Source organism: Tyto alba, unplaced genomic scaffold (assembly GCF_018691265.1).
Source record: "Tyto alba isolate M040663 unplaced genomic scaffold, T.alba_DEE_v4.0 Super-Scaffold_1, whole genome shotgun sequence".
Classification (NCBI taxonomy): domain Eukaryota; kingdom Metazoa; phylum Chordata; class Aves; order Strigiformes; family Tytonidae; genus Tyto; species Tyto alba.
In genome coordinates this window covers 906,108-931,646 of record NW_024881261.1, presented here as the reverse complement: position 1 = coordinate 931,646, position 25,539 = coordinate 906,108, and the positions used below count along the sequence as shown (strand labels likewise).

Sequence of the window (25,539 nt, the reverse complement as noted above, 5' to 3'; positions counted from 1 at the left end):
TCGCATTGGCCGCCGCGGCAGGGCGGGGTGGACCGGGCCGGGCCGCGCGCTCCCTCCCTTCCTCCCTCCCGGCCCCTCAGGCCGCCATGATGGCGGCGGCGGCGGGCGCTGAGCTCCCGGGGCGCGGGACGGGGTAACTCCCCGCGGAGCGCTCTTCCCGGTCCCGCAGCTCGCCGCCCGCCCGCCCGCGGGAGCTCAGCGCGGTGCCTCTCGCCCCACGTTTCGCGGAGCAAACACGAAGCTCCGCTCGGGTTTCGGAGGGAAGTGTGCCTGAGTGCAAGAGCACAGGCGCCTGGCCTCCCCACCGCTCTGGCGGCTCCCGAGCGGAGGGCGCAGGGCCTTGAAGTAGATAATAATTAATTCCTTCTCTTTTTTTAACGCTGACTAGAGCTGTAATGGCATCTAATCAGGCAGCGGGCCTCTCCGAATAGGAAACCACTAGTGTTGCCTTTTGAAAGCATATACAGGTTTACTGCTGGGAATTTACAAAGACATACACAAAATCATATTTTTTATTTAGCCAGAGTATAAGTAACGTCTTAATTAGGGGATGCAGGCGTTTCCTCTAGGCTTAAATTGTTTTCCTTTGTGCCTTTCTGCAGTAGACAATCACAAAGCCTGAGTAAAATACATCTTCTGGGAAATTTTCTGTGAGTAGAGCAGCAAGGAATATTAACCTACAGCCTTCCCAGAAAGACACGGGCAGGCTTTCATCAATGTGGGCGTTATACTCGGTACAGCACAAGGGTTTATTGGGCAAAGCGGAGTAGGGGTTTGACCCATGAGGATGTTTTCAGGCTCAGTTCTCCAGCTTTTGGCCCATCCTTACCCCACCTTTTCTCCCCACCTCAGGCCCCCGGGGAAGGAACAGAAAGCTTTACCGCTGGAATTCCTCCTCTGCACAGCCCAGGTGGCTCAGTTTTGTTCTGGTAAGGAAGTTAGGGAAACACCGCCCTTGGCAGAACAAAACACAGTTTTTTTTTAATCGAATAACCGTTCAAGAAGCAAGTTCCTTGTGTTTATGCGCTTATTTTTTTTATGTCCTCGCGCCCTAGGCCCGACAGACGCGCTCTGGCAGGGCTCTGCAAGCTGGAGGCTGCCTGGGGGTCGGTGCTGGTCCTGCAGCTCGCTGCTGCTCTCTGCTGCCCAGCGACCCGCCCTCGGCTCAGGGGCAAACCCAGGCAGCCCTCGGCGCAGGAAAGAGCAAATTCGTCGCTCCAGGACTGCGCTAAGTTTTCTCCGTGGGCGCGCAACGCTTGCAGTGTTTTAAGGAGCAGGAAGCTCGAGGCTGTATCGACACGAATATGGGCTGCCCGGCTCTGGAGAGAGGAGGGGGTCCCCAAAGCAGCTGCGAGCCTGCCCGCACAACCACCTTATCCATCTTCTCCCACCAAAACCAGAAATCTGCGTGGAGGAAACTTACAGCCCCTGGCTATCCCCCAGCCAGCAGGCCTGCAGAGTGCTTTCCTCCGCTCTGGGAACCAGCAGGAACTCCACCAGGCTCATCACAGGCAGAAGTGTGCCCTGACAGGGTCTGCTACGAGCACAAAACTCCCTGACAGGGTCTGCTACGAGCACAAAACTCCCTGACAGGGTCTGCTACGAGCACAAAACTCCCTGACAGGGTCTGCTACGAGCACAAAACCCCCTGACAGGTATTTTGTCTTCTGGTGCTGCGCAAACCCCGAGTGTATCCTGTGTATTTGCAAGGGGCTGTTGCTGGTTTTGGCAGCACAAATATCACATTGTCTCCGAACTGGCTTCCTCTGTTCCTGATTTTCGGCAGCGGCGGGCCCTTCTCTAGGAGGAATCTGGGCAAACACAGCACTCTTAGGGGTTTCTGCTGAAGTCCTTCCCCTGCTGTTCTCCTGGGAAGAGGAGAGGAGCTGAGCCCACCTTTCCCTCTCTGCGGGATGCACGTTAGGATTGGGCAACTGCTTGGAGAGGTAAGAAAGACAAGTTTCAAGGCTGCTGTTTTTCCGGTGTGGTGGAAATATCCAGCTGGTGTCCAGTGTATTGAAATTGCCTGCAGGTCACTAGGTTCTCCAGCTGCCCCAGCGTGCTGGGTGAAGCAAAGGGGAGAGGTGTAAGAGGGACCTGGGAGCGGTGCTCTGCCTGCCACCGTCAGTGCACAGAGATTCGCTAAGGGATTTCCAGCAGTGTTCGGGAAGGAGAATGTGCAGCTTGTGGGCTAACTCTTCTAAAGTAGGAACTTTGTTCATTCATAATAAAACAATGCTTAATATTTCTACCAATACTTGACAGTACTCCTCAGCGTAGCTGCGAGGGCTCCTGGCCAGAGCACTGGGACGCGCGCCCGCCCGCTGACTGGGCAGACTGGGGGGCACGGCTGGGTGCTTGGGAGTGCACAGGGGTGAGGGTTGGTTTCAAAATCACTTTCTCCACCTTATAGGAAGGGGAATTGACATTATTTTGAAACAAAGGAACAGCACTGTTACAGTGTTGCAAACTTATTTCCCAACTCGGAAACACCAGGGAAAGGGCGCTGTGTTTAACCCCTGAATGCGCATTTATGATTTCACAGTTTTTGTTACCTTAAACGTCACAGACAGGGGTTTGAATTAAAAAAAAAAAAAAAATGTATTGCATTAAGAGAAAAAGTGTCATAAATTACTGGGAAAGGTATCGTTTGAGTAGTAGAGACTGAAGTGTTAAAATTTCAGGAGTTTTTTCTGTCAACACTTCTCTGACTTTGAAAAATAATTAATATTGCAAAGCATGGGTCAGAGTCTGCTCTGTCTTTGGTCATCCAAAGTTAATGGGAAAAAATGTACTGCCGTGGGTGTAATTACAGGTGTAGCAGGTATAATTACAGGGGTAGTTATCATAAAGATGGATTAGTGCCTCAAATGTAATATTCGTGCTCAGGAGCTGGCATGAACCTCTGGGTTCTTTCATTAGTATGCATTTATTTAAATTAATGCATTTATTTTCATATAAATCTTTATGGCAAAAGATTTTTGGTTATTGCCAGAAAAGCACTCTGCTGTGATCATGGAAAATTATAAATTGTATTGGATTAAATTTTTAAAAGCTTATCAATTTATTCATCTGCAATCCTCTTTCGGGTTGGAACTTGCTTTGATTTTCTTTACTTGCAGGTCAACAAAACAATCGTATTGATTAGTTCCTTTTAAATCAGAGACAGTGACCCAGCCCCTCCAGGGACTAAAGAGGCAATATTTTAGATCAGTTTGAAGTCACACTTGCTGGTCAGACAACTTCAACTTTGTGCTCAGTTTTAAGCACGTGCTTTTGTACTGATGTGGCAGATTGCGATAGTTGCGAGGAACAATTATTTTAGGCATTACATAAAACCTGTTTGTAATCCCAAACTGACTATAAAATTAGTTTAGAAATGGATAACACTGACTGAAGTTTCTTTGGTTTCTTATCGATACAAATCAAAGTCATCTGTACCAAATTTATAATGGACACCGTGTAAGACAGGTGCAACCAGGGGGCAGTCTCAGGGCTGGTTTGGGAGAACGTGCCTCCATCACTTCCGACGGTGAGGGCACTGCACGATGTAGGAGGTGAAGCTCGCTGCTTTTTATGTGCCCCCCAGCCCTATGAAGCTCGCTGCTTTTTATGTGCCCCCCAGCCCTCTCCAGCCCCATGCCACTGCTGTCTGGCTCACCTGTGCAAAACACAGGTTCTCGAAAGCTGCTGAAACCTGAGAACTACCTATTTCCAACTGTTTTCCTCGCTGCCAACAATGGCTTAGTTATTAACCTTCCCGGCTGCCTCTGGAAATCAAACCAGGATGTATATTTTTACGTGGTGCATTTCTTGGAATGGTGTTCATCATTAACTACCAAACCGTTCTGATACTCACCAGGCTGTTGACATGAGGAGGTGTACATAGTCCATTGCTTTGACTTCTTTATATCTGAAATTTAAAAAGCAAAACAATCTTGACATAGTGAATTTAATGATCTGACTTAATATACAGTCTAAAGGAGGAAAGAAATTAGGGGTTAAGTTTACACGTGCTAATTATACCAGTTTAAGCAAATGTATTTCTCAGTGATTTAAATGGGGGAGAGTTTTATGTAGGCAACCTTAAGTTGGCTTATCTTAGCTCAGAAGTGGATAAGATTGATTACACTGTTGGGTGCAAGTCATTTGGTGCTGTTGGGGAGCCCGAGCCCGCTGGCAGCACGGGCTCAGAGCCCCCCGAGCTGCCTCTGGGATGGCCTGAGCCGAGCCGGAGCCTGCCTCCGCGCCTCAGCTCTGCTCCCCGCCACCCCCGAGGCCCCAGCGACACGGCAGCCGTGGATCTCACCGCTCCGGGAAGCTGCGGGGGAGAACCCCAGCTCCGTGCATTTCTTCTGGCAGCCCTCGAGCCGGCTGGCCTCCTGGGATCAGGCAGGGCGACTGTGAACGGGACATACATCTTCTAGGTAATGAAGGGAGCAGAGAGGAGTGGAATAATGTCTCCTCAATCCATCAGGCTCCGTGAAAAACTAAATGAACACCAACGTTTCCTTTTGTCTAATTTTTAATGTTAGCTTTTAAAAGGCATTTGCACTACAGGGGTAGAGGACAGAAGAAATGAAATCCTCTTACAGGTGAAGTAAAACCAGGACTTGGGTGCAAAAGAGCCCAAGTCTTTAATTTGGGCCATTCTTGTTACTTTTTTGTGAGATTTGATTTCTTCAAGTTCAATTTATGAGTGTGCATCGAGGTTTCTTGCATGTGTTTGTCTCTTTTCTATGTGTTATGTCTTTCTTACAGAAATTTCTGATGGCCCAGTAACAAAAATCTGGTCGTTAATGTCATTCATTCCTTAAGAATCATTAGTTGGCTTTGCAGCCTGGACAGGTGTGGGAAACAGGACTCAGTGACTGTAGGTAGGACTTTGTGTATTTTAGACATTCAGATGGATACTCTACCATTAGGACTCAGAAATATCCTTCTCTTACTTCTAAAAGATGCTCATAGGACCAGGTTTGAGGTCAGAAATGCGGACAGAAGCTTACTTGAGACAAGAAGATAAGGGCTCTCTGAGGACTCCTTTTCTGTACCTGGCTGTAGCCCCGAGGGGTCGTTACTCTGCTCCAGAGGATGAGGTGCAAAGCAGGATCTGGAGGGAATCATCTACTGCTCCTGCCACCTGCACACTGCCATTGGAGCAGGGCCCCTGGTTATCAAAGCATTGCTTAACACTCTTAACCTCAAGATCTCATTGCAGTATTTTCTTGACTAAGAAGGTTTTATTTTGCTCCATTTGGAGAGTGAAGAAAAAAAAAAAAAAAAAGCTGCCTCTGGCATAGCTACTGCAATCCCAGGGCTCTGCTGTGCATCGTGTACAGTGTCTTTCACATTTATCTCTAGCAATTACTGAGGAAGAGGCTGAGGAAAAGACTTGTGCCCAGTTGCTGTAGATAGCTTTGCGGAGTGCTACATGTAAAGTCACCTGGCTGACGTGCTGATCTGTATTACAGATAAGATGTAAACTGTGTGCTAAGATAGCTGAAAAAGACAGAATTGAGAATGTTTAAAACAAAACCCAGACTTCTATAGGTGTGCTTGTGCCTCACATGGAAGAAATTCTGACCGTTTCTACTGTGAATGACAAAAGTGGAGCATAACAATTTTTTCAGCCCTTATTTACTTGGTAACTTCAGGTTTTTAAAGTTCATTAACATTTTTGTTCTGCGTGATAAAGCACTGCACAGTGGAGTGCTTTGGGCAAGCCTGCAGTGGATACAGCTCAGTAAATGGAAATTGCCAGAAGAATGCTTTTTCCCTAGCACTTGCCAGCTGAAAAACAAACCCCGATTCTCTGAGTGATGTAAACTAAGGATGGCCTCTTGCTTTATATCCCTTACAACACTGCTTGCAATGTTTTACTTACAAACTCCCACAAAATGTTGCAATTCAACTCTAAAAATAGAAAATGGTTTTATTTATCCAACAGTTCAAAAGCTATTGTTTGCACAGCTCTCGTCAGAGCCACAGCCAATCCTTGCATCTGGAGGGAGATGGTTCCTGGGTTGAACCGAGGAACCGGCTGGGATGTGTGTGAGCTGGTGGTCTGCTCGTCCTGGAGCGGGCTGAGCTGGGGTGAGACGGCCTAATTTTAAGAAGTATTTGTGTGATAAAGGAGCAAGGAAAAGTGCTGAGTTTTTGTCAAAGCTGAAGACAGAGACTTCTGGAGTTGCAGCTGTGGTGGTGCAATCCTGCCCCCCTGGGCAGCTTGGTGCTAAGTGTGATTCCACCCCTCTCCCCCCGGGGAGGTATGTCCACCTGGAGAGATAAGGGCTGCTAATGGCAGTGAATCAGAGCGTTAAGGAGCCTGGCTCCTGCCCCCCCCTCGGAAGGGGTGATCACAGTCCAGCAGCTCCCAACGGTCTGGGCCGACACACCTGTACCCGTGCTGGGATCAGAGGAGAACAAGAACAGTTGCACCTGCATCAAATTCTTGTGCAACTGCTGGAAGATGCCAGAGTGGTTCATTGTTCAAGCTGGGCCCCAGCAAAAACAAATGACAAAAGTCCGTTATCTTGGACCCTATAAATTGCCACTCCAAGTGAGACCCTTTGAGCCCCCCCTGAGCTGGGACACCTCTCAGCTAGCAAAAACCTGAAGGTGTCGGCTGCTGCCAGAGCTGACGAAGGGCCAGGGCCAAGTCAACCCACCCGGGTCTCAATTATCGCCCGTTGAGGAATGCCAAGGCACGGGGAGGATTTGCTCTAAACTCGAGGAGGGAGCTTTTACTTTGAGCTAGCTTCTCTGCCTCCTTCTCTGCCTATTGGTGTGTGGGTATGTCATTTATTTTATTGGATCCAAAAACTTTGTCGTGTGTGTCTGTGTGTTTCCATGTTTTTGTCTTTGTGTATGCGCACACAGATATATACATATATGTATTGATTTAAGATACCGTATAGTAAGTCAGAGTGAATCTTCTCATCTTAGAATCTGTAGATAAGTCGCTATTTTAATTACAACATTTTCCAGAATTATTTTGTATGCATTTAAACTGGTTAAGGATGAAGTACTATTAGTTATTAATAAATTTTGATGTGTTGTTAAATCATCACCATGCTAATACTTCCACCCGCAGCAGCTCTGTGTTTGCAGACTGAGGCACTGTCCCTGCAGTGTCTCTTGCCGACGGGCGCTGCGTTCCCACAGGCTTCCTGACTTCAGCAGCATGCTGGAGAGGTGGAAGGGTTCAGATAAGCAGCCAGGACTGGGGCTTAGGAGAAACCACCCCTGTAAGCGAGGAGTCCATGTCTGAGTAATACTACTGTTTCCCACCATGCGGCACAGTAGGGATGGACAGAAAAAAAAAGGAAAATTCGGGGTCTATAATAGCAAAAACTGAAGAGATTCTGTTCTTGCAGCTTCCTCTCACTAGAAATTTTGTCATAGTTTTGTCTTCTAGGTGTTTCTATGAAGTAAATAGAAGTTTTGTTCTAATGGTTTTCTCAAAGTGCCACTTTATGTATCCTTGTCAAAGGACAATTGAACTGCAGAGCTGGGGGAGAGGGCATGAGAAGTACAGCGGCGGTTAACCACAAAACTGAGTTTCTATGAATCTGGTTAGGAGCCGCACACATTTGTTGGCTTTGCACTCCAGCGCTGCACAGTCAGAGCCCTTGGACTTGGGGAAAACTGGGTTTTTGAATGGAACGTTCCAGATATTTAGCTATTGTTTAAGGGGAAAAAAACCCCATGCCCTCCTTTCTAGAAACTGAGAATACGCTTCAGGATAGGTTTCTGCTTTCCAGTCCTGTGTTTTGATCACTCTGTCATGCCTGTCAGCAATTCACTGACATTCACTGGGAATGGTTCCCAGTCTTCACTGTCAGGAAGATACAAAAAACAAATAAATAGGTCCCATATCCTCTTTACTTATTTTCAGTGTGGGGCTGTTATAAGTATCCTGTAATCAAATACATTGATTTTATCTGTATTTCTTATTCAGTTCTGATGTAAAGGAGAATTTTCAGTGTGGTATGAATATTGAAAATGAGTAATTTTTCAGTTATGAACAGTAGTGAGACACAGCAAGCTAGGGGTTAAAGACGTGCTTTCCATATCTGCAGTGCTTTACTTCTCACATCATACCTTACAGGAGTTTGTAAAGACACCCGGCTTTTTCCCACCCTATTACCATTTCCACGTAATTTCAGAGCGTGGGGTTATCCAGCAATGGCATTCCTAGAAGAGATAAGCTCCAGCGCCTGGCCCTTCACTTACACGTGTCAGGATTTCCATAGAACTTGGTTCCATCTCCTTTGCTAGGAGCAAGTGCAAAGGCTGCTATTTGAAATCCGAACATCCTTCGCATCTCTCTGCCCGTTTCAGTAATTTAGCCCCTGCTTCAGGGGCAGGTCAGTTCAGATTCCGTCGGTGCTGGATGCAGGTCTTTGGCTTAATAATTCAGCTGAAAACGCAAGTCCTCCTCGCAGCATCCAGGTAGGAGGGGAGCTCAGTCTGCGTTGGAGGTGAGCTGGTTTTACACCAGCACGCTTGACACTGGATTTCTGAAAGGGAGGGCTCTGGGTTTTCCGGGAGCTGGTGTGATGACGTGCCTGCACTCAGCTGCAAGCTGCAGTGACACTGCAATGGCTGAGGGGCGGCTGCTGGAGCTTCGCAATGAGCTCATTCTCCCCGGAGGGAGCAGGGTTTACAGTGCATCACCCAGCAACTGCAGCCGTCTCGTGAAATTCATCTCTAGCTTCTCCTCAGTTAGGCTGGTCTGATTCTTCACTTTGGGGGTGTGTACATGGTGAGCAGATTTTACTGTATGGTTGATTTTTTTTATTTTTTTTTTTTTCTTCTCTGTCCTCTAAATGCTTCCTGGGACTGATTGATGAATCATTTCTCATCCGATTCCACTATTCAGAGGATAGAGATGGAAAATATAATCTTATGCAGCAGGGATGGATTATTTTTTTTTAGCCTTTTGCAGAGCGAATCGTAAAAATCCTTTTAAATCTGTCTGCTAGGAACAGCCTACAGGTTTTAAAATGAAGTGCACTGCATACAAGGAATGGTACTATCCTCAGGTAAAGCAGACAAGCAGTGTGCATCATGATGGAGCATGCCTGTGAGGTTAGTTCCTATATGTGTTTATGCATATATAAATATGTACATTATGTGTGCTATATATATCTCTATATGTTACACATTCATCATCTACTACCTAAAGGCTTTGTATAATCCGTTTTCAAATGTCCTGTTTTGCATTCTATGTTTGAGATTCCCCCCCCCCCCCCCCTTAATACCAAGTTTCTCCTTGGTGTGGTTAATAAGCAGAGCTCTGATTTGCACCAGCTTTGCCTTAGGATGCCGGCAAGGCCATGGAAGATAATGTCTCTGCCTTTCATTGGTTAAGCGGGCTGCACCTTCCTGCTCCATTTATTTGTCAGGATCTTCATAGAGTCTCTGTCGTACGTGATTGAGTTGAAATGTCAGGGCCTGTAATCGTTGATAAATCTCCTCTGCAGCTGTAAATGTCGGTGTTTCAGGGTAATACAAGTTATGATGAATTACTGTAACAAAGTAATCTGGTTTCTGTGCTTACTGATTTGGACATTTCCTATTTTCTGAACTCCAATGCATGTACTGTGTATCTTGGGAACTGCTTCTTATTCTATGCTGTTTAACCCATTAGATTATAAAAAGAAAGTTCATTTTTTTTCCCAGCTGCTTGTTCCCTTGGCGGCTTTAAATGTCATTTATCTCATCAAGATTTCTCTTCTTTTCTGTTAATGTGGCTGCTCCTCTAATGACACTGTTTAAAATGCAGACAGAAATTAGAAAACAAATACAGTGGAGTCAGATTGACTTTTGTCTGTTATTTCTCACATCATGATACTTCCAGAGAAATGCGTATAATATAAAAGAGTAATTTCTTGGCAGGAGACATTCACTGCTGTCTAGGCTCGCAGCTCTCAGCTCACATACAGCATTCCTAACCTACCACCTCTTCTACACATTTGCTCTTCTCCATGTGTTTAGGTGCATGGTAGGTGCTTAAAGTATGCTCAGAAGTGGAACGTTTGGTGTAAGGGCTGTCTTAATACTTTACTTTTGCAGTGGACTTTCTGTCTATTTTGTACTGGCTCTTGTCAGCTTTCTGACTAGTGACTACTTATTCTTCACCTGGAAATACCAGGCTGGTAAAAGCTTAGCTTTTGCAGTGGTGAATTAAAAGGCGAATGACACTGGTATGGGATACAAGTCCGCCTTGACTAGAGGAAGTTGCATTTGTCACTAGGGCCCTGATGGAAAAAATAGCACTCCATTTTAAGATGACTTAAGAATGTGCTTAAGGCCCATTGGTTGTCTTGAAAAATACTAGTCTTGAATATATTTGTGGAACTGTGTGCCTATAAATCTTTCCCTTATTATATTCTCTGAAAGTGACAGTTGTCAACACCTCCTACTTGGTGAAGTTTCAGAGTGAACTGTCAATTTATATGAAGAATAAAACTTTGCTTCTTTTTTTTTTTTTTTTTTTTTTTTTCAAATACATCGCTAAAATATTACCTCTTATTCAGGATTGCTCAAATTTGAAATAGTGTTAGCAAATGTATGTTAACAAGTGAAGACCTTTAAGTAATGTTATTTTTTAACACTTTCCTTTAAAACATCTGTTTTCTAAGTTTATCACCTTCTGTGGTACAGTTCTTGTATAATCAACAGTAGACGTTCAGGTTAAATGGAAAAATTTAAAAAAAAAAAGAACATCCTAACAGTTCTACACAAACCAATTGACTGGGATGTAGGATTTGAACACATAGCTATTCCATCCAACAACCCTGGTTGTGAGATTCTAACAGGACTGAGTAATTTTAAGACAGCAGCATTTCTACTGACAGATGTCATGGTAAAAGCAGCCAAATATTATCCAATACTTGAGATTTCCGAATTAAATCATTCCTGTAATCCTATCTTTATTTTGACCACAACTGGCTAGCAGCATTTGTCTGCATGCAAAGGAAAAGGGGAACTTACTTGTCCCTAGAGCCCCAAATGTTGGCTATTATTGGTGGCAAAACACTAAGAAATTTCTACCATTTAGCTAACCTAGAAAGGTAATTTCCTGATTTTCCTTGGCCACTGATGGCCAAATGCTCTGTAGTCAAATAGAACTAAAACCCCCAAAGATCTCATGAATTTAATATAGTCCTGTAGAAATTATTCTAAGGGAGAATAACGTCCTTGTAGATTTAAAGAAAAACTCTTCAGGTCTCTGCAAATCCACAAATCATTGTTTCCAGGAACACATGATTAGAGATTCGTTATTCACTGATGGTGCAGAATCAAGATGTAGGTTCAATAAATTTCATCTGTGTAGCATCCTATATCCTCCAGCATGACCCTCCCCTTTGGACTCCGTAAAAGCCGAGGTAGTGTCTGAGGAGAAGTAGTTCAGAAAGGCTTGAGAAAATGCCTGGAGGACAAAATTTGTTTCCTCGGACACACAGCCAAGCAGCAGGGTGCGGAGTGTTGCGCTGTAAGCCCAATAGATACCCTGCTGTGCTGCTGGTTTTGAGCTATTCCACCCCTCTCACGGTGGGTCGTTTGACCTTGACAAGGTCATGTGCAAACAGGGGCCTTATTGTTCATGGTCCTCGGATGGCAAGTCAGTTTAAGATGCAGAATGTGTTTTTTCTCTCCTTTTAACTAATGGTTCTGGGTTCTCCTTTTCTCCCAGGCTGAGGTACCGTTTCGGGACAGAGCTGGGAGGCCTGCCTGCTCGGTGAGGCTGGCCGCGGGGCTGGGTTTCGGAGGAGGGCGATGCCCCCTGAGCTTTCCCAGACCAACAGGGATGAGGTGTCCCAGGACTGACTGAAACCTGCAGCTGGTCTGCAAAGCTGCTGCCCAAATGACGTTGGACATTGCACGAGGCTGATCTTGTCATAGTTCATAGCCAGAATTTATCCACTGGAAGTAGGTTGGTATTGATTGCAGAGCAAACTGTTAGCTGTGCAAGACTGCTGGGGTGTGAGATGCTGTTCAGGCTGGCCACCGGTCCTGACTCCTCTATCCCAACCCTTTGAAAATCAGTGTAGATGTAATTGATTCAACTTGGGCTGTTAATACCAAAAAGACTTCTCATCTTTTTGCTGACTGCTCTGTTTTGTCTTGCGTGACCCTTAGTTGCATAATAGATGTGTCCCCTGGCACATACTGTAGGTAAAGGACAGCATTAATGAACTCCAGATGGCACATACTATATTTTACCAGGATGTAAATCTGAAACAAACTCCGTATTAATGGCATTTCATTAAAAAAGAAATTGCACACAAAGGGCCTGATTCTGATGCCCCCAAGTCAATGTCAGAAATCTCACCGACTGCAGGGACTCAGGATATGCCCAGAGGGAGAACTTCGCTAAATATCTGAAGTGTCTGAAGATTTATTGATTTGCACTAACTTTTAGTAGCACTCTCATGCTAATATTCCCATGGCCTGACTGAAAAGCTTTTGCTACATTTTGCATTTTAACTATTTGTATATTAAAAAAATTACATGATTCATTTGATATTGGATTATTTTTCTAGCTGTCTCTATAAAAAATGAATTCTAGCCATGGTTTATAATAAGAACGTGTCTAGTTTGGATGAGGACTGTGCTTTTAAAGCACATCTCTTGACGACACCATTTGCATTTTGGTTTGCATGATGGCACGGTCTCAGCATCCACAATCTGGATTCCTTTTGGATAAAACTAAGTAGGAAGGTGTTTTCCAACCAGTAACTGGTGCTCACACCACAGGTTAACACTAGATTTTGAAGTTCCATCAAAATGTTCCATACTGTCATCTTTTTTACAGATAGAGGGTTCATTCTTGTATGTGATATTTTCTTACTCTCTCTGAAAAGAAATATTGGCAAAGAAAGTTAGAGAAACTTGAAGGCATGGTAAAAATCTAATATAACCATCCAAAGGACAGGGGTTTCTTTACCTCAAAGGCTAAGTTTCAGTTTTTCACATAAATAGGGAAAAAACATTCCCTAAATATAGTTGATATGTTTGTGTGTTGAAGCAGACAGTAATTTATAGCCACAGCCTTTGTCACTTTGGAGAATCGTGGAGATTTGTATACTGCAGTGTGGTACCTGAATTTTGCCCTGGTTCAAAGGCAGGAGCTAGCAAGCACCGAGTATTTGGTCCACAGCAGTAAATATCCATAGTGATTTATGAGACGCTGGTTGGCATTTTTAACCTTTACATGTTGCTTGTGTTGTTAGCAGAGTGAAATGATTAGTAACAATGCATTATTTCATTATTGTCTAATATTGTAATTACTTCTTGCATGCTAGGTAAGGCCAGATTGTCCTGACAGTGTTCCTTGGGAAATGTTGGATGGGAAGGCCAATTATATATATGGTTCAGTTCATAAAAAAAAAAAAAAGGTTGGAGTGTACACGAGTGTCTAAGGGAGAAGGAGCAGGATGGGGAGGATGTGGCCGTGAACACGCAGGTGCCGGGGGCGCAGCGACCGCACTCATTGCTCAGCTCTTCCACCCACTCTCCACAAAGCCTTTCCCCGGCTGGAAAATGGGGGTAACACACTGAGCGTGTTGAAGCTTGCCGACAGCAAGCGTTTTGTGAGAGTGAGTCAGGTCTTGCTGCTGTGACTTGCGTGATGATCACTGGGGGTTTCAACATCTCTAGTTTGCATTCAAAGCAAAGTCAGAGGAAGCTGCAGGCAAAGGAAATATTTGCATCGAGTTAGTAAAGTAAAAATACAAAGGGTCTTAAAGGAAAATTTATTAGCCTGATCTGTAGTAATAACAAGTAAATGGAAAATACACTGACTTAACGGTCAACATTAATCCATTTTATCTTAGATAATGCTTGCAGTTGCTAAAAGCCTTTTCTCTCCCATCAAAGCGGTTTGGGTTTTCTAGTGTTTTGAATGGCGGCTACTTAAAAACTTATTTTACTGGTGGATCACAAGTCTTTACTGTATAAGCTATCTATTTTAACACTTGTCCTTGAAGGAAGCATTATGGATTTGGGTTTTGTAAACAAGCACCTGATATTTCCACAAAGAGCTTGGGTTGCCATGGCCGTACCTCGGGGCGCTGCCGGGAGCCGCGGGAGGCTTCCCTTCGCTGCCGTGGGCACCTGCAGCGCCTGGACCTGGCGGGCTAAGGCAGTCTGTCCTGCCGGGTGAATGATTTATTATTTATGTTGCTTGTGGAAGGAGTCATTATACGGTTTGACACTTCCACCTTGTGTCTTCTTTTTTTCTCAGTATCTTATGCAAGGCATTTTCAGGTGCTGTTCAGTTTGCCCACCAAGGCTGTGAAGGGGTGCAGACACCGCGCTCTTCTGCTTCTGTCCTTTTCTCCTCCCAGCTTATTTTTTTTGTGCTCCATAATATAGACTGTAACTTCACTTGGCATTTGTTGTTGAACAGCTCAAATAACCATGGGTTAGGCATTGAGAAAGACTAGTTCACTTAAAAAAGTATGATAAAGGCTTATTGTTATCTCCCAAGATCACAGATAGCAACACTTAGCAGCTCAGCTAGAGAAAAATCAAAACAAGCTTTTGAAGCAAAGGGAGGTATTTCAGTTTAGTTTTCTCTACTTTCCCCAAGCTTTCCTGAACACATGGCTGGTTCCTGGATCTGCACATGCAGAAATTCAAACTCCACATGTTGCTAATACCAGTTGATGCGATTTATAGGGACAAAACCACCACCAAAGACAAAGCTTTGGACTTTGCTGGTTCGCAAGTCTGTAGTGGAAGGGAAATCTCATTATGCTTTGCTTCCCTCAGGATACATTCAAGCTTAGCAGGAGTTAAAAAACTAGTTGTTTGCTCACAGGTGCCCCTCATTACACTGTCAATTAGCCCAGCAGGCTGAGAAGTGCTGACCTGGTTTTAGGCAGCGCCTGGCAGGGGTGTCTGAGGGAGTTCTGCCAGGTCGCTCTTCCTAAATGGAGGCAATTTTGTTGCTTTCTTTGGTGTATTTTTTTTTTTTCTTCACCTCTTACTACAGTGTCTGTGTGTCACTTAAGGCTGGCTGATGGTTTTGGCCTGATAAGGTTTCATAATCACAAATTAAGCAAAATCGTAGTGGAGAAGCAAGCAACCTGGAAAATGGGATATATCACAGATTGGAGGAGGAGGACTGGAAAAGAGAGGAATGCTTGATACACTGCTGGAATTGTCCTGCGTGAAGTAAGCAGCGGGTGGGGGTGTCTGAACTGGCCGAGACAGGCAAAGCAGACGGCACAGAGGGTGGGACAGGAACTGAGTTTGGGTGTCAGACTCATCAGGAGTAGGAGAAAAATATAACTATGCTCTTTTTCCCTCAAAGTTTATTTTGGGTTTTTTAAATTGTGATTTTGTTTGTTCAAAGAGAAAATCTGGAACAGGGAGGTGTGTGAAATGACTTTCTTCAGGAGTTCCTGGTAGCCAGCAGGGCGGCAGTGGCTGGCCAGAATCAGTTTGGTGTTGACAGAGGTGGCACCTCCAAACCCACAGGAGAGTGGGGAGATGAGTAAAACCCGCAGAACACCTGCAGGCAGCCAGAGTGAGCTCTGCTGCTGTGGAATGTGAGGCCTGGTAAAGGACTTGTGAAAATTTGGGAAAAAGCTCTCAGCGTAAAACTTCTCCTCCTCCTCCTTCACTTGCGAAATAGATATCATTATGAAAAATACAATGTGAGGATGCTATTTTTTTTCCTTCCAGAAGTTAAGCTGGGGTTGGGGAATCCCCCTTGTCCTTCTGTCGGTGGTCTGTGCTGGGAGCAGTGGTTCGGTGTGTGAAAGCCCTGGGGATGGCGCAATGAGATAATGCCGGACCTGGTGCGCTGGTCAGCGTGAGTGCAGGCAGTTCGTGCTGGGCTGACGTCTTCTTCCGTAGAGCCCGTGCTGCTGACAGCCTAGGAGAGCTGAGACTCCATAATCTCAATGAAAAGTCTGGCTTTTGCTAGGGAGAAGGAAGCTATAGGTGTTAAACTTTTTTTTTGTGTTTTCACTGCCTTATCACCATCGGTCTCTGGCCCCAGAGAGAGGCGTGTATGGCAAGGGAAGAAGGCAGGCCTTGGGGACAGGGGCTGCCTTGCACTCGCTCTCCAGCGTCTCTAGAAGCCTCTCAGGAGGCAAATCAGGAGTGGAGAGCAGATGTTCTTCATGGCCCACGTTGCATTCCCTTTCCTAGATACGAAGTTGGGCATTTTCTGTGTGTGCCGAGTTCAGGTGATAGAAGAAATTTCTTCCATCTGCTAAAGCTGGAGGCTGGCGAGCTGAGATACTCGAGAGGAGCAGGCTTACACCAGCACTGCGTGCTTCTGGAAAGTCCGAAATGGCTCCCCCAAAGCAAGATGTTTATTTGGTGGCATTGGTCTGTCTGTCGGTGTCAGCAAGGGGCTGGCCATCACTAACAGGTCTGGTTTAGCTGTCCATCTCAACGCAGTAACTGCTTTCCATCCCCCTGCTGCTGCCAGAAACGTTTGGGTGAATTTTACTGCAAGAACAGTAACAGTTATGTGAGGGGGGGGAAAAAGTTGCTGGTTAACTCAGAGTTATGAATAAGCATGTGAAACTAAAGAAAAATAGGTGCTTCTGCTAAAAATATCATTACTTTTATTTAAAAATAAGTCACTCGGTAACTGTGTTTGACACTGAAGAATATTCTACAGGCATGAATGTTTTTCTTCTGCTTGTATTTCTATGTCAATCAACAAACAGTGGTATCAAGTAGTGTTAGTCAGCTCGAGAGTAGATGTTCCTCCTGGGAAGGAATGTCTACATAGAAATAGATGTGCACGTAAATCTCCAAATCACGAGTGAAAGATAGGGAGCAAAGGATGCAGGGGTTTGTTAAAACAACAGATGTATCTTTGGAACAGAGTTGGAAGATATTACTGTATACCAGCACTAAATGAAACCAGGTAATTCAGTTACTAATAAAAACTGTCCTGGAAATTGTGAAGTGCGTTGCTCCTGCCTCCAGCCCACCCTCGGGCTTAGCGCCTCATCTTCTCATTTGCCTTAGCATCCATCATCTCTTCACCCCTTCCCGGAACACCGCCGTTTCTAGGAACGTATGTAGTAGCTCTGGGTGTGATGGGAGAGCACTGGGAGTTTCTTTTGCCTGGTTATCATCATTTTAACCGCCGTGCTGCAGCCCCCGGGCCTGTACCCTCGGCTCCAGGCACATCGTGTAACGTAGGGACGCAGCAGTCCCAGAGCTGGGGCAGGAGTTTTCAGGAGCACTTTCCTGAGTAACTCAGGGAGCGTACGCGCACGCCCAAGTGCCTGCCCGTCTGGTTACCAGTGGGATGAGCCACCCACCCGGCTGCCACGGTACTGGTTACCGGTGGGATGAGCCACCCGCCCGGCTGCCGCGGTACTGGTTACCGGTGGGATGAGCCACCCGCCCGGCTGCCGCGGTACTGGTTACCGGTGGGATGAGCCACCCGCCCGGCTGCCGTGGGACTGGTTACTGGTGGGATGAGCCACCCAGCTGCCGCGGTACTGGTTACCAGTGGGATGAGCCACCCACCCGGCTGCCGCAGTACTGGTTACCAGTGGGATGAGCCACCCAGCTGCCGCGGTCCTGGTTACCAGTGGGATGAGCCACCCACCCGGCTGCCGCGGAACTGGTTACCAGTGGGATGAGCCACCCACCCGGCTGCCGTGGGACTGGTTACCGGTGGGATGAGCCACCCACCCGGCTGCCGCGGTACTGGTTACCGGTGGGATGAGCCACCCACCCGGCTGCCACGGTACTGGTTACCGGTGGGATGAGCCACCCACCCAGCTGCCGTGGGACTGGTTACCAGTGGGAGCGGCCACCCACCCAGCTGCCGTGGGACTGGTTACCAGTGGGAGCGGCCACCCACCTGGCTGCCGCGGTACTGGTTACCAGTGGGATGAGCCACCCACCCGGCTGCCGCGGTACTGGTTACCGGTGGGATGAGCCACCCACCCGGCTGCCGCGGTACTGGTTACCAGTGGGATGAGCCACCCACCCGGCTGCCGTGGGACTGGTTACCAGTGGGAGCGGCCACCCACCCAGCTGCCGTGGGACTGGTTACCAGTGGGAGCGGCCACCCACCCAGCTGCCACGGTACTGGTTACCAATGGGAGCGGCCACCCACCCGGCTGCCGCGGTACTGGTTACCAGTGGGATGAGCCACCCACCCGGCTGCCGCAGTACTGGTTACCAGTGGGATGAGCCACCCACCCGGCTGCCGTGGGACTGGTTACCAGTGGGATGAGCCACCCACCCAGCTGGCTCTGACCATCCCAGGCTTGTCTCGGTGCTGCAGCCACCCAGTGCTGCTCTTCCACCTGCGTGGACTGAGCATGTAATTAATTAATTAAAGAATTAACTTTGAACAAAGCAACTGGCTATTTAAAATAGCCGACCAGAACCCACTCCTAGGTGCATAAACAAATGTAGATGTAGCCCCAAGGAGTAATTCCCTGGGGTACCTGGGAAGAGTTTGACCTTTGATCTTGTTGTAAAAATAATCTTTAGTGCTTGATAATATGCCAAGGTGTTTAGTACTGCGTATGACCTGCATCTTTTGGATTGCTGTGATCAATTTATTAAGTGATGCCATAACAAAAACCAATTACTTTATAATTTTATTTTGATATTTTTTATTTATTTTATTTTTATAGATATACGTACACACATGGAGATAGATATGTATGGCTCTCCATAAAGAGTATCAACTCTTTAGCAAAAGGGAAGTGAAACTGTACAAAAGAGAAGCTTAATTTTTTCTCACAAAGACTTTTTTCCCCGCTATGATCAACACTAAAGACCTGAAAAGCTTTATCTCGTTAAGAACAATAATTACTGTTCCAGGCAAAGGACCCAGACATACACATCGGTTACATTCACTGGCGCAAATGGAGACATTTCCTCACGTGGAAAATAGGCACCAGCCCCCTTTCCCCAGGTGAGCGCTGCAGGAGCAATAGGTGATAGTGTGCAGAACCTTGGATGCTATTTTTAAAAAAGGGAACTTTTGTTTATCAGTGACTTTTATGAAAACTTAGCTTCAGTTTGCTAGCCCAAGGTTGTGATTATGAACATCACTTCATGCATGATTATTTCCTATTAAGGCGACTCATCTATTTCAAGTAATATAAATGCAAACTCAGTTCCCTCAAGTTTCCTTGGAGCTTTAGTTTCCAGGCACTAGCTTGACTCACTTTGAGTCAAAATTTTGAGACATTATTTCAAGTTATTTACAGCCAAAATCAGTTTCATTACATCTACATTTAGGCCATCAGTCATGCAGGAGGAATTAGCTGCAATTCTTTGTTACAAAAATATAGTTATTTCATTACTGTTGTGTTTTCATATGGAAGTTCAAACTGGTTTCTGGATTTGGATCGTGTCCTGCCTACCGCTTGTCTGTAAAGCCTGTATTAAACATCGGAAATATGAAGGAAAGTGAAAACCTGAATAGCCCCAACTTGCCTTGGAGATTAGAATATTGCTTTCTTTTCTTCTATAATTCATAACAGTTTTAGGGCATTGTTTTCCAAAAATGCCTTTGTGCAGTAAATCATAAGCACTTTATGTTGGGCTGCTTTTCAGAAGGGCGTGACTATCTTAATTGCTGTCTCATTCAAGAGAAGAGGATTTGAAAGGAACTTATAGAGCCAAAGCTGTATGTAAAATATCGCGTTTGGCATGCTTACAGTGCCTCTTTGTAAAGTTGAATTTGGATTCTGAAATCTTTGTAAGATCCTCTCTAGGATATAGGCTTTGGAGGTTTTTACTCTAAGTATTGTACCACATCTACTTTGAAGATGAAGCATGAAAATTTATTTTTAGCATTTGCTGCTAAGTCATCAGAGGTGATAAAGGACAAAGAAGAACAAAATTTATAGGCCCCTTTTCTTTGGCAGTAGCTGGCAAACCCCACCCTGGTGCCTGGCTGAGGAAGGAGCTTTCCTCTCCAAACCCTTCGTGAATCGGTTTGCTGGAGCTGGCTGGGCGAGAGCAGGGAGAGCTCCGCTCCTCCTCTGCCTGGGTTTTAGGGTTGGGGTTTTTTGTTTGCTTCTTGACAAAAGGATGGAAGTGCAGCTCGCACGTAGGGCGTGCTTTGTGGATGTTCTCCTAGCCTGGAGCTCCTCGGCTGCGGCTCGGCCGGCGCCGTGCCACGGCTCTGCCGCGCTGTCACCCGCCGCGCCGCCAGCCAGCTGGCCTTGCAGGCTTCCTGGGCTCAGGCTGGACTTCTCTCCAGATTCCTCTGGGATTTTGGTTTTCCACGGGGGGGATAGCCTCTGCTAACACGCGACAGTGAAAACTATTGGCTTTGTTCAAGCTCTAGCCCAGCCGAAACATCTCGGAAATGTTTTTCCTTATTGGGGAACTTCTTTCTCTGTTTGAGCCCCTCCCAAACAGAATACAAACTTATCACTTGACACAGATGTATTCTTGAAAGAAAATGTTTTAAAATAGGGCTTTTAAGCTCTTAGTTTTAATTAAAAGTAAGCAATTCTAAAATTTCAAATGCCATTCTAAAACATTTTCATTTCATTTTTGACATCATCAGCAGCAATTTTTTTATCTCAATATTTTGACAAAGATGACTGAGAAGTAAATCCATCATAAAAATTCTTCAGTCAGCAAAGTTCATCACAGTAGCTGTGTGCTTCAGATGTTGCCTTTTGCCTGTGGCCCTTTGAGATCTTACCGTAAATATAATTTACTGATCTGCAGCAGAATTACTGCCCTTCTGTTTAAAAAAAAATAAAAGCAAGAACATGAGAAGGCGCAGGGCAGGGAAGCAGTCGCAGCCTGCTACAAGACAGGCAGAAGACAGTCTGAAATAAAGCAAAACACATCAAGGGCAGCCGGGGCTCCATAGCAACTGCAGCTGCTCCCATCAGGAGGGATCCAAGTGTTCTGCTGGGCTCGGGGATTTTTAAAGCTGCTGCGTGGGTAAGTTGTTCCTGAGTATATATTTGTTTTCAAAATCTTTTTGGCTATAAGCCCGTTTGCCAGCAAAGAAAGTCCTCTTTTCTTGCAATGCCGCTAGCGAGGGTGATGGTGGGGCTGGGCTGAGTGCCCCTCGCCCGGCCCTTGCCGACTGCGGCTCCCCAATAATTCCCGAGCGGAGGAGCGGAGCAGCACCCCTGCATGGTGGCTCCTCGGCCGGGGGCAGGACGGGCTCTGCTTGCCTCGGGGGCTCGGAAGTACGAGATGGGGGGGGGGAAGGAATGGAAATCCCCAACTGGCAGTAAGGCACAAATACTTGTGTTGTCAGAGACCCGTGAGAAAACTTGTTTTCTTTTCAGTTGATACGGCTGTGTGCTAAAAAGCTGTCAAAGTGTGGGTCAAACCAAAATTTTTTTTTTTTTTGCCTTAACCTGTGCTAGGTAGGAAGGGAAGAAGGGTGATACAAGGCAAACGTTGATCACAGAAAATATCTATTTAGCTCAAATCAGGATATTTTATTTCCATTTTAAGGCTATTGTAAGAAAAACAAAGTAATGGAAATCAAGAGCCAGACTGCTTAAAATGATCAGAGAGGAAGAAATAGAGATGATACAGCCTTTCCGCCTGCTTTTCTCCCCCCTTTCAGAGACAGCACCGTAGCTGGGGTATGGTTAGGGTGAATCTGGCGGCATTCTCTCCTGGCGGGGGGATTCACATTGGTGCCTCCCACCGCTTTGAAGAAAGGCCGGTGTGTTGACTGGCTGCGAGCGGAAACTTTTGCAGCGGGAGGACACCCAAGCGTGCCGAGCGGGCTGCCCAGAGCACTCCCGCGGTCTCCGTGGGGCTTTCAAGCCTTGCTATTTTAAACTGTGGTTCTATAGTGCTTCAGTGCTAATATTGATTCTATTTTTTTTTTTTTTTTTTTAATTCAAGTATTCACCTTATAGTTCTCCCGCATGGCATGAAAATTTTATTATTCTGTTTTCTTACTCATTCACGCATTTGATCCGTTCTAAAAGTCTCAGCTGCACCTTTTATTTCTCATTTCACGCCGGGGACTGCCTCGGCTCTGGGCCAGTGTTTCCGTCGGCAGGGCTGTTTCTCTCCGTAGCTGCTGGTGACAGAACCGGTAGATTTACGGTGGCTGCGGGCGGGTGTTGCGGTCCCTGGGGGCAGGGCTGGGGCTGCCGGTGCTCTTGGTTTCCCGGGTGCCAAGTGACGCTCCGCAGTGCGAGACTGGCGGAGCTGGACGCGGCTTCTGGTGCTCTCTGTCACCGTGCGGGCGGCGGGAGGACGGGTGTCTGGCTGCTGGCCCCGCGGCACTGGTGGGTCACCCCACGCCGGGTGGAAACGCGCCAGCCCCGTGGCAGAAGGCTTTGGGAAGCCCACGGGTCTTCGGGGGGGGGGGGGGGGGGTTGGCAAGTTCTCCTTGTTGCCGCTTCTTACCCCACATCCCTCCTCCACGGGCCATCCCGCGGTACGTGCGGAGTCAAGGCCCTTTATTAAAAGAAATATTTGAAGCGCTCACTGGCAAATACCTGCCGAGCTCTAGTTGATGATCTTCAATAAGTTAATGATTTAAACACATCTGTGGCTGCAGAGAAACGTGAAAATTGTATACTTCTCTTTTATGCACCGATTTTTGGCTGCTGCTGAAGTACTCTGTATCTTAAAAGCCTGGTCATCAGAAGTTTTGTGTCGCTGAGGACTTGATTAAATCCATCAAGATTTGCAGGGTATGATTGGGATTCTGTTGTACTAGCAATGGGAGAAAACCAAGAAAATCCTTATATGTAAATTACATCCATCTTGCTTCTAATTACATAAAGTCTTTTCCTTCAGTTGTTTAATTAAAGCACACGTTTGCTAATTTGTCACAGGCCGAACTCTCAAGCAGTTCTTGGTTAGATGGTTCTGGAAGTAAACTTTCAGCTCTCACTCTCCATAGCAACTGGCTCATCGTTCATCTGAGCAGTTACGCGTACTCATGGTGTTGGGTTCCAAGGGCCAGCTCTTGGGGAGCGGGGAGGGATGGGGCGGCCCGTGGAAGTGGGGCTGGGGCCGTGGGCACCCCCGGCCCCCCAGGACCTTCCCGAGCTCCCTGCGCTGAGCATCGGCCACGAAAGCCGGCCTGCTGCTCCCGCGGAGGGACAGGGCTGCACCTGCAGCCTTTGCTTTGTGCCTTGCGCTTGCTTTGGCCAGTTGTTAGCAGACAGAGTTTATAGTGGCAGTGACAACATCTTGTCTTTGTCTTAAAGTAAGACAGTAAAAATAAACATTGGAAAATAACCCCGGGGAAGGGAAAAATAAAAGTCAGTTCTCTGTTATCTGGTGTAATGGGAATCTGGGACGTCTTGAATAAGGAAAATAATCTTGTAGGATTGATACAGTGGCACTGGGAGCATCCCAGATCCTGTCTGGGAGCTGCTGTGGGTTCACTGGGCTCAGGGGAGCCCTATGCATCCCATATAGCAGCATCTTCTTGGCAGGGACCGTAGAGGGAGAGGAAAACAGATAGGAGCTGGATGGTTATCGGGTCTGTGTCTTGGGGCTGGTGGACAGCTGGCACTGGAGCTGGCCCGGAGCTCTGGCTGTGCAGCATCTCTGGAGCCAGTGCATCATACATTGGAATTGGGGTTTACATTGGAATAGGCTTAGGATTTTAGAATGTTGATTGGTATTTTTTTTTTTTTTTTCTCCTGAGCTGCTGGAGACCACAGTGTGAAGGGTGAGCTGTGCAGGTGGCACAGCCGGGGCAGTACCCCCTGTACCTGCTGCCTCGCTCCCGGGGCAATCCCCATCTCCTCCAGCCTGCCCGGGGGCTCTTCCTCCACCGAGCCCCAGCTGCGGCACGGCTGCTCGCAGATCTGAGGATGTCTGCCGAGGAGCAGCATAACTCCTAGGCTAATAACAAGACGCCACCTTTTCTTTTAAATACAGTGTAGATCGAGGTTGGGAATTTTTTATTTCTCGCTCAGCCTGATTCCCATGCAGGCCTGCATTTGATTTTTCCCCAAAGAAACTGTTTCCTGTTGTCGTAACGTAACCAGATGGGGAGGGTTCAGTGGAAATATCTCAGGAGAGACTGGCAGAGAAGTGGATCCAGGCAGCAGATCCTCCCCGTACTATTGGCACGGTTTGGTAAGTTCCATCTGAAAAATAAAAAGCTGCTCCCTTTGCTGAGTCACAGCCCCCTTGGAGCTGGAGCTGTGACAAGCCGGGAGATGCCGCGCTGCTGGAGTTGAAGCAAAGGTGAGGAGAGGCTGTCCGGAATCCTTCTCGAGTGCATTTCTTGTCTGAAATGTTTTTTTTTTAAATCTCTTTAAAGGATATTGTGAGGTTAATTTGGTCTGTAGAAGTGCCCCGTTTCGTTCCTGCCTCGCCGGGCTGGGGGTTGCGCGGCTCTCCGAAGGCGAATCCCGGTGGTCGCCCCTTCCCTCTCCGGAGGGAGGGCGCAGTCCTGCGCTGGGAAGTGGGCTGCGGCGGTCTCCGCGCCGGCGGGGACGTGCTCTCCCTCCCGCACCCTCCGGCACGGCACGGGCATCGGCACCGCCGCTCAGGGGAGCCCCAACCTGCCGGGGGATGGAGGGGGGGGGCACACGGAGCAGCTCTGGGAAGGTGGCCGGCGTGACTGGGAAGCTTTTCCTTGCGAAGGGAAGGGCAGCTCTGTTTGGTTTGCTCCCGCGGGTGGGATGGCGAGGCGGTGGGTAGCCAGGTGCGCTGCCTCCTCCGCTGCTCGCGTGCACCTTGCGGTAAAGCAGCTCGCGATTCTCTGTTTGGGCGGCCTCTCGGTGTCCTGAGCCTCTTCTGCTTTCCTGGCCTTTATAAATCTCTCCGTAGCTAAGGTCTGGTACTTTTCCAGGCTTTGCGCTGTTGTTTATTTGCTGGAGTTGTAACAGCTTTATTTATACTTGCTTCCATAGCGTCTTTCAGTGGTTCAGATGCACAACCAAAGATTGTTTGCTTTCGGAAGCTTTTTCATCTTCTCAAGTCTACAGAACTGGGTGTCAAATGCAGAGAACAAGTTTGTATGGGGAGGAGGGAGTTACGGTTGTTGAAGGAAAGCCAGCTAGGTTTCCTCACAACAGAGAAGCTGCAGGTAGTCCAGGGCCACAGGAGCATTCACTGATCTCCATTAAAACGTAGCATTTGACATTTGAAAGTAATTCTGGTTTTGTTGAAATGCTGCTAACGTATGTATTGAATAGAAAAAATACTCTTGGACTATTTTGTCAAATATTTACGTGAATGTTTAATTCATGATCACTTCACTTGTAAATTGCAGGTTTGTATTTTAAGCATAAGGACGTTTCAAAAGCAAATATTAAACTTAAGATGCTATGACTGAATATATGTTCTCCGTGTACTTCTCAATGGGCTTTTAAAAAGCAAACCAAGTTGCTGTCCTGGGTGAGCATCAGCACAGGGGGCGGGAGCCGCGTTGGGCTTGCAGGCGTCCGGGTCCAGAGCGAGTGTTTGGAAATGCAAACTTCGCTGCACCATGGGCACCTGCAGCTCCGCTCCTCCTCCCACCCGACCCGCAGCTCTGTCCCGCCAGCTCTCCTTGTGTTCCCCGCCTGGGTCTCTGCCTGACCTGGCCCTGGTGCA

At 47.0% G+C, this 25,539-nt stretch overlaps 1 protein-coding gene across 29 annotated transcripts in view; it reads left to right on the top strand.

Moving 5' to 3' along the window:
* Nucleotides 1-1,658: 1,658 nt before the first annotated feature.
* Nucleotides 1,659-25,539, top strand: part of JAKMIP3 (Janus kinase and microtubule interacting protein 3) — a 97,808-nt gene continuing 73,927 nt past the window's right edge. For 25 of the 29 annotated variants that reach the window (XM_032992401.2, XM_032992402.2, XM_032992407.2 and 22 more), the window contains exon 1: nucleotides 8,620-8,767. The gene's annotated coding sequence lies outside the window, so the exon portion shown is untranslated. Of the gene's footprint in view, nucleotides 1,947-8,619; nucleotides 8,768-20,847; nucleotides 20,935-24,129; nucleotides 24,184-25,539 lie in introns of those variants that run through there. The other 4 variants (XM_032992398.2, XM_032992400.2, XM_032992399.2 and 1 more) reach the window with 4 other exon arrangements.